Genomic DNA, 9,731 nt, shown 5'->3' on the forward strand with positions numbered 1-9,731 from the left:
CACATTCAGATTTGGTAGAACTAGCTTCCCTCTTTCAACCATTTAATAAATAAGGAAATAGGGAAAAGTTATAAATCCTACAGATTAGAAGTCTTTGCCTTTGCTCCCCTCCCCAAACACACAGCCGGACTTCCGACGAGGAGCGTGTGTGTAAGCAAAGTGTAGAACATTCATCGTTTCACAGTTAAAGAGAATGGTGAACTGATCACTGCAAGTGGAGGGCAGACGGAGGCAGTAATTAGTGGGGCTCGTTCTACGCCCTGTCCGGCTTTTCCTCCAGCCCCAGTCAGTCCTCTGCTGAAGGAAGGACATCCTGTGATGATGGCATACAATGTCCTGTTTGTTTATTATTAAGAGCGTGGACCTTGCATTCCTGCTTCTCATTACAAAACAAACCAGATGCTTTACTTCCTTCAATGGTCTTGTGCCTTCAGCAAGGAATCCTCTAATTCAGAGAAACAATGATGCAAAGGGTCCATTTATAGCAGGCACCCCATTACAATTACTGTTTAGATCACTGAAACAAAGTCTCCCACTTTTCCTGCTTGCCTCATAGAGGTGGTTGTTTTTGAAATCCTCTCTCCTTCAACCTTAGGCTGCAATGTCTTTTCCAACATTTTAAATACACGTGTGCATACACACCCACGTCCCAACACACACACCCCCACATACACACACCCAGTCCCGACCTAAACCTAATGATACCAACTTAGTCATACAATGAAGTGGACATTTGAGTATTTGTTTACAGGAAGAAACAAAACAAAGCAAAACAAAAGCCCAACTCGATCATAGAAATAGGTCTGTTTATCTTTAGCATTTCTTTTCTCTCTTTTAGGAAACTTGTCTAGAATTTTTTTTCTTTTAGGAAACTTTTCTAGAATTTTTTTGGGGGGGTGGGAGGCAACGACTATTTGCCAGGAAGTGGTTTTTGCGTATAAAGTCCTTCCACAATCTCTGTAGTACAGAACAATTACATTCCCACTAGGGGACATAAGTAACACACACTCCCCCCCGCTTGGCGGCCTGGCGGCTGTTATTCCATGTTACGCCAGAGGGGACGCTAGCAGCAAGAGGAAACAGGACTTTGAATCGGCAGATGTGCTCAGATGTGCTAAACTGAATGAACAATTCCTAAGAGTTCTCAGAAAGCTCCAAGATGATAATTAAACAAGAGAAATTCAGCCTTCTTGAGAGGGTTTATTAACTGATGCTGAGTCAGCGCCACAATGGACAGAAAAACAATGTAGTCATACTGAAGGCTGGCCTGCTGTTACGGCAGTCTCGCCCGCAGATGTTAGAGTATTTCACTTCCCTCTTAGAATCAAACTCTGTTCTTGGGCCACATACACCATGCAAGTGCTGGTGAGTCAACCATGGTGGAGTAAGGGAATAGGCAAAAAGTTGGATATTTGAGGTGGGAAGAGGCTATTTTAAGCCAAATATTTACTTTAATGACTGGAAGATGCCAGTGAATCAACTCGCTGTTAATTAATATCAGCCTGCACTCACCTTCAGAGGTGGTGAAATGGGCTTGAGTCTAGGGGAGGACGCAAACTTCAAATACCAGTGTGGGGCTTAGCCAGGCAACCCTAAAATTAGTTCCAGGTGTTCCAGCTGAGCTGGAGAAGGCCACGAGTGGAGCTTTAAGGAAAGTCAGTTTTGGAAACACAGTGTTAGACTAGAAAATCCTTCAAATGTTTTCTTCTTGTCTAAAATAGTACCCCAATGTTCCCCCCATCAAACCATTTCTATTGCAATGATCACAGTCAAGGACAGGCAATAATATAATTAAAACTCAAAGAGGCAAAAAAAAAAAAAAGAAGGAATAAAGGAAGCACGTCCCATCGGAACAAGCATGCTCCTATAGTCATATTTAGGTATGGTCCAGCACAAAAATGTTAAGTGGGCAGAAGAGGGGTGACCCCTGAGCTTCATCCACCCCCTTCTAGAAGTCCAAGCACCACATTTGGAATACTGACTAAAGCAGGGAGATGTTGGTATTGGTACAGCCCTGCAGACAGAGCTATCTAAGGCTGCCACGGTCTGGAATTTTAAGTCTTAAAATGTTTGTTTATAAATAATAACTTGATGCATTTTTAGTCACTCCATTATTTCCCTCCCTGTTAGAACACCAAAACAAAACAAAACACCCCTCAGTTACTTTTATTAATCAGCATTTGTTGTCAGGCAGATTTCTCTTGTTAAGAGTGTTCACATGGGACACCTGGGTGGCTCAGTCGGTTAAGCATCCGCCTTTGGCTCAGGTTATGATCCCAGGGTCCTGGGATGGAGCCCTAGTTGGGATCCTTGCTCAGCGGGAAGCTTGCTTCTCCCTCTCCCTCTGCCCCCCCCCCCCCAGCTCTTGTGCGTGCTCTCTCTCTCTCTCTCAAATAAATAAATAAAATCTTTAAAAAAAAAATGTTCACAATGGCAGCCAATCATAAATGATCCAGATAGCTCTGCTCTCAGAAACCACCATCTATTCCCTTTGATGGTCTCATCGCAACGGCTCAACAAGCCCCTGTTACTCAGTCTGGGCTACTGGGCTTGGCCTAGTCCTGGGGGGGTGGGGGCAGTTTAGGAATTACAATATAGGTGGCTAGAGGACTGTATGGGGAAGAAGATACGGTAGAATGAAGGGAAACAGTACCAAATCTGGAGATTTGACTCCACTTGGCGGGGGGGGGGGGGGGGGCGGATTTCTTCCTAAAGAAAGTAAAAAAATGGGATGAAATGTGCCCAAGATGAAACATGTTTTCATTTTCTAATTCAGCTCCTGCTATACCCAAACAAGGTCAATGACAGACTAACCACATCAAGAGAACAGCCCCCCCACCCTCTTCTCCCCACTCCCTACCCACCCACCCACCCTCACCCCCCACACCCATTTCCCACTTCCTGTAAGTTAGGCATCTTCATGCTGGTAAACATTTGGGGACCAACTGCAAGACTGAGCTCTAAAAGAGGGGCGCCACGGCTTTGAAGCCCTCCCACATGTCTCAAAGCCACGCTGAGAACTAGAGGGACACTTGGTTTTTAAACTCTAACAGCCTTTTCAACTCAGTTCACTGGGCTCAGCTTTCTGGCTGCCTTCCTTTTGTAAAGCCGGACAAGAAGAGCAAGTATGTGTATGAGTGAGAGAGAATGTATGTATGACACATGCTATGTTACAATGCAGCGTGTGTGTGTCATTGGTATGATATGTGTATGATATGTTTCAATGATGTGTTGCATCAATTTAAAAATAGCACAAGCCTTCCTTCTTATGACAGGGCTCGCTGCCCCAACTCTTTGGACAAACATACTCAAGGCCTAAACCTTGGGCCAGGGATCCTGGGAGGCTGTGGATGTTTTGAAATGAGGTCAGTGTTTTGACTTCCTAAATAAGGGAAACAAAAATTAAGTAAATTAAAGAACCAAAGTCAAGCTCCTGGCCCCCAGTAGAAATAAAAATCTGGTAAGTGCCATCTAGAGGACCTTATAAAACCCACACAATGTCTGAGGTCTCAGTATTTACAAAACCACCTGTGTATCATCACACCTAAGTGTCTCTTTCGCACTGCTTTCAGACAGACGGTTGTGTTCTTATCACATCATTCATCTATTTTTAAATTATTCATTGAGTTTGACATCCACCAACTTAATAAATAAGCAATTATAATCTTTTCCATATGATGTGTGGAAACCAATGTAGGTTTCTAACATTAGTTTTTATTCCTAATTATGTTTTTATTTTAGGGAATATTCAGACAAGAAAGGGACTTAAACTTCTGAAAAGGCTGCAAGGAAGGTCATTGGAAAAGATCCTCTCTGAACCCAGAAAACATTTCAAAATCTTATATTTGGTGGGGAAAGGGAATAAAACGAAGCTAACGGAAGGCAAAAGATGAAGTGTAAAGTAAGGGAGGGTGTACAATCTGCAGCTCAGCTTTCTCTAACCTCTTCTCTTTGCTTAGGGAAAAGAGTAGCTTCCACACAAGAGAAGAAAGACCACAGACCAATGTTTGCTTCTCTCACCTTACTGTGGGTGGAGGTGCCACACTGCCAGGGGAGGGCCCACGGTGGAAATAAAAAGAAAAGTTGTAGATAGGAATGGTTTTCTAGAGGAAGAGGGAGGTGCGGGGGAGTGAGGTGAAGGAACCGCAGGGGCGAGGCCGGGAGCGCCAGCGTGGGCACAGCAGTCCCCAGGGAAGAAGAAAAGTGTCCCCTGGTTAGGCCTGCCACAGTGTGCTTCCCTGAAGCCACGCAATGTTAAACCAACGGTCGGAGCAAAATGACTTCTTCTTAAGAATGGGACTGACAATTTCTGCTCATCCTTTCTAAGGAAACATTCGAGATTGGAGAGGCTTGATTTTTATGTTCCAGGATGAGGTGTGAGAGAAGAGAGAGAATTATAAAGGTTAATAGTGGAATCATTTGAACTCCCAACCGCAGAGAGAAAAGGGGGAGGGGGGAAGGTAGGACCCTTGTAATTCATTTATAGTAAGAGCCCCCCCCCAACTCCAGTTCTGCACCAAAGGGGATTTAGTATGTGGCCTGAGTTGAGGACCACAGATCCAGCCAACACCTAATTTCCTGCTGAGGAAACCGAGGGCCAGAGGTCAGGAAGCAGAAAAGGTCACCTCTCCTAGCCCTCGTTCTGATGCTTGGATCTTACCGCTAACTGTGAGCCTGGTAGATGCCAGCCCACGGACATGGCCCACTGCTCAGGCGGGGTGCAAAACCAGACTTGGCTCTCTGGATTCCCAGCCAGGTGGCCAAAGTTCTATAGTGAATCCTCAAATATTATTGGGCACCTGCTGGGTCCAAGGTACAGTTGGCCAAGAAAGTGGGGGTGGGGGTGGGAGGAAGGGATGCACCTACTGTAGAAACTTTTCAGTGTTTAACTGGTGGTGACATTAAACCAACCTCATTCTGTGTGTGGGTTTGGAGGATGGTTGGCTTGATCCCATTAATGCCTTTTTCTCCATCTTTAATAGGCACTTTATCTTTTGAAAAACTCTCTAATGTTGACTCAGAATAAGCTAGGAAACCTCCAGTAACCAGAAGATAGTATGGAGATTCTAAAGCTACCATCCCTGGTTTATCTGGTCTCCACTTACGGCCTATTGTTTCCTGCAAGCACACACAGGAAGCTGGAGCAGAGGGGTTTAAGGTTCAATAGGTATCTTCCCCCTTAAGGTGTGCCCCTGGGGACAGAAGGGCAACACTGCATTACCCTAGAATAGGACCAATCACAGAGAAAGCAACAGCTCGGGTGTTTTTCAGGCTGGCTTTCCTACAGTTCCTTTTAAAAGAACAGGCACTGTCTTTAGGAGAGATAATCCCACAATGGAGGTCCATTAAAAGTATTAGGATGTAGACTACCACCATGATCCTCGGGAGGAGAGCTCTGTCCCGACAATAGACAATTAAAGCTGATAAATCCAAGCTACTTGTTGCTGTTCTAATTCCTCCTAATTGTATGCTACTTGTCCCCAGCTCCTGCATTCAGGGATGAAGCACGCTACTCTAATCTCCAAAATACCTGACCTACTTCCTACAGGATCTTTTCAGCACTCTTTTCTTCCCATCTGGACCCCTTTTCCTCTTCTATTTTCCTCCCCCCACCTTCCTTAAGAGCCTGAGGGGAGGAGAAGGAAGGGTGTTGGCAGAGAGGGGGAGTGGAACAGAAGGCTGCATCCAACGCATTAACTAACTCTGGGGCCTCAGACAGTTTACTAATCGGTAACAGCTAATCATGCTCACGGGCACACCAGTGACAAAACCGCACTTGGCATTAGGCGCAACAAGTGGCAAGGGGCACACTTTGGATCCAACTGTTAGATCACTGTTAGCTGCCAAATCTGTGTGTGCTTATGCGTGCAGAGTGTATGCCTCGGTGATTCTATTTGTAGCGCCTCACTAATTATGCTGCCACCACCAGCTACTCAGAGCAAGGCATTCATTCTCCCAAAGCATATAATTCTATCTAAACAACAGAGCTCTAAATGCCAGTTTGGTGCCTGCCTGCATGTGTGTGCTCTCCTTGCAGAATCTTTCCAGAATCTACAAAAGGAGAAAAATTGTCTTTGCAAGTCAATTTTGGCCTCCGGGGTATACTTTTTAATGTTCAAAAATCTTTATAGAGCCACCTCTCCAAACCCTTCCCCGCTCAGTAGCAGAAAGGGTCTGTAGCAATCTATCCTTAAAAATATTACGGCTTTGGAATTAACAGTATTTCCAACAATCAACAATAATGTGTTGTTGGTTGTTTTTAAAAGAAATCCTTATATTTCAGATACACATCCTGAAATATTTATGGATGAAATTACACGCTTTCTGAATTTGCTTCAAAATCATGAGGGGTGAAGTTGCGGCAGAGACGAAAACCTAGTTCTTGAGTTGATAATTGTTGAACTGCGTCATAAGGGTGCATTATACCACTGTCTTCAGTATTAAAAAATTTTTTTTGTAATAAAAAGGTTAAAAAATAAAATTCTAAGTTCTGCCTGACCCACTCAAGTGTCTCATGCTGTTTAACTCAAGTTTACCACCTTTCAGTAGTGTGAATAAGTATTAAATTGAGAAGCACTCGTCTATAATGAAGAAGGCACCGAGCTCCTGTCCTGCCCCTGTCAAAAGAAGCAAACTCCGGGATCACAATCATTTTGGGGGACGTGGTTTTTCAGTGCTGGGCAGATACAGGGCGTTTCCAGGACCATACCTTCAGCATCAGAGGTATGACAACAGCCACCACAAAGTCTGATTTTGCCCCAGGCTCATAAAATTGAAAACTGTCTCATCTGTTGCAATTTTACAGTGACCATACCAGGAAATGGGCTGAAACCATATGTGTTACAGGAGGTATACCTCCTCACAAACATCTGAACCGGTCCCTGAATAAAGCACCCTCTGCTAGACAGAGGGAGTAGGAAGGGAATATGGCAGAGACCTTGCTTTTTCTCCGCAGTAGTCAGAGCCAGCTGCCAGCAACCCCCAGCAGGGCTGCTCAGCTGATAAACTGTGTCAAACCCAAACCATTTGTCAGCTCCAAAGAGAGGGGGAAAGGCTGAAAGATGGACTCAGGAAGCAGATTTATCTGGCACAATACATTAACTAGTATAAATACCAGTGGAAAAAAGTAAACACATTTACCCGCAAGAAAGGACCAATCACAGGTCCCTCACTGCTTAACTCAATGTCCAAAACCCAAGGCTTTTCACTCATCGGACAAATGACACTGATTCATCTTGGTGTTCTACCCTGGATATATTTAAACAAATCAGAAGTTTTATTTCTCTACTAACTTCTATTTCATTAACGACTAGTTTACACTAACATAAAAACTTTCTGCGGGACGAAAGAAAAGTTTTCAAGAGATGCTGTTCTTCCGTTTCTTAGGAGAGAAGGTTTTCCAAAATGCCATTAGGAATGAAAACACAGTGTGAGAAATTCTTCTTTGAATTGTCATGCATATGAAGCTTACACATTCATTCATATGATTTTGGACCTTCTTTGAAACATTTTTAATTTCAGAAGTCCCAATCAGCAAAGACCAGCATGATGGTCAATATACAATACTGGGTTATTGAAGTTCATGCTTTGCTAAGAGATGCTGGAAGATGGTCACAGTGCTAGGCGTGGCCGTGGGCACCTGGCTTCCAGTCCAGGCTGGGTCTCCAGGCTCTTTTTCCTGGTGTGTCCCCCTTTCCTCTCATGCTCTACTAGAGAACCCGTGCACCCCAATGAGGATCCGTCTCTGCAGTCTGCTACTTAGTGGAACTGTGAACAATCCCAGGCATCTTTGAAAACCCAGCACTCAGCGCAGTGCCTGGCTTGTATTAGATGGTTGATTAATGTGCGATGAATGAACAGATTAAAAATAGTTCTTCCGTCCCACCTGTGAATGAGGCATTACATAGGCTCTGGAGATACTTTCTCTTTTCCTAGAGAAAATGTATACTGCTGCTCAACACTTGTTCAGAGAACTTAAAAAAAAAAAGTTCCCAGGTAGAAGCCACAGTCCTAAAAATGTGCATATTTATGTGGGAAGGGAGGAAACTACCTCTAACAATTGCACTTGAAAATCAGTTCACGCACAAAAACAAACATAACAGTTTTCCAAGTGGAAGTGATTTACATAGTTCTTGCGGAGTCTGCTTTTGTCCAGTCTCCTCCATGTGCACATCCCAGTACTGGACCTCTTCCTAAAATTTTCCCCTGCTGGTCTTTGGGCCTTCCTCCCCTACACAGCCACTCCACCCCACAGTAATTAAATTTAACAAGAGCAATTAACAAAACAAACTCCATGCTGCTTAGTGGGCTGATAATTCTGATTGCAAAATTGTTTTAGGATGTGCAAAGCAGTTGAAAACAAAGATAAATAAGTTATGCAACCATTTGCATATAATCCATGTGTGTATAGGAGATACAGTTCCATGTCTTAAGTAATGCCGTCGAAAATTACCATTACATTTCAGCTATATTTTACTAAGCAGGAGGCCTTCTTCATATAATATTAATTCAGATCTAATGAATCTAATTTGGATTATTTTCCCAGTGTTAGAGTTTTAAATGATTGAGACAAATGCCTCATTTTTTCTACTAATAAATAAATAGAATTTCAGTGTTTTTCAAATGGAAGATCGATGTAAATGTAATACCAACCAATTTCCTGAATACCTTTTACAAAAATACGATTTCAAGTCTAATTTTGACATAGGCACTATTATCGTAGATTTTTTCTGTACACTAAAAAAAAGGTAGCACAATTCCAAGGCTTTGCTTATTCTTCGATGCTAGTGCCACATAAGATTTCAAGCATATATTTGGAATTTTATATACTTTAATTTTTTTTTTTTAAAGATTTTATTTATTTATTTGAGAAAGCGAGACAGAGAGAGAGCACATGAGAGGGGGGAGGGTCAGAGGGAGAAGCAGACTCCCTGCCGAGCAGGGAACCCCATGCGGGACTCGATCCCGGGACTCCAGGATCATGACCTGAGCCGAAGGCAGTCGCTCAACCAACTGAGCCACCCAGGCGCCCTATACTTTAATTTTACCTGTAGTGATTTTTATGACAGTCTTATACCAACTTCCCGGACTTGGGGAATAAGAACATGGTGATGAAGGAAAAATAAGTTTCCTGCAACTATACCTGAAAAGGAAAAGCCTACATGCAATAAAAAAAGTATGATCTTTCCATTTCTGATGAGCATCTGACAGTAGTAAGATTCTCAGTGTGTTAAAACTACTGTCATAAAACTACATGTCATAATACCACATGAAAACAAACACTTCTGAGAGAAAAGACTTAGAGCCAGGGACATGTAATGGTTAATAAAGGCTATATATAAGCTTGCCACTGTTAGTTAGTATTATGTCTTTATTCTGAATGACATTGATCACTGGAAATAAAAATCCAATTGTCTCAAAATGTATAGAGCTGGTGAAGAGCCAGAGTGAAAACCATGGCTAGAATATTATTTTAGCTTCTAGAAATCTAATATAGTCTAGGAAATGAGAAGTTCTGAAAATTGTTTGCTTTAGAAATGAAGCCACTGAAGGATTCCTTTAAATAGCAAACTGTCTGCTTTAAAAAATATGGCTCAATTTATAAAAATTTGATATTGGAAAAAATTTCTGTGTTGATATATTAAGAGATATTGATACAAACCAAGTTCTGTTCTGATCAAAATTAGCTTGTTAAGGTCAAAATTACCTTTCTTTTGTTTGTTCATTTTTCT

Source organism: Zalophus californianus, chromosome 7 (assembly GCF_009762305.2).
Source record: "Zalophus californianus isolate mZalCal1 chromosome 7, mZalCal1.pri.v2, whole genome shotgun sequence".
Taxonomy (NCBI): Eukaryota; Metazoa; Chordata; class Mammalia; order Carnivora; family Otariidae; genus Zalophus; species Zalophus californianus.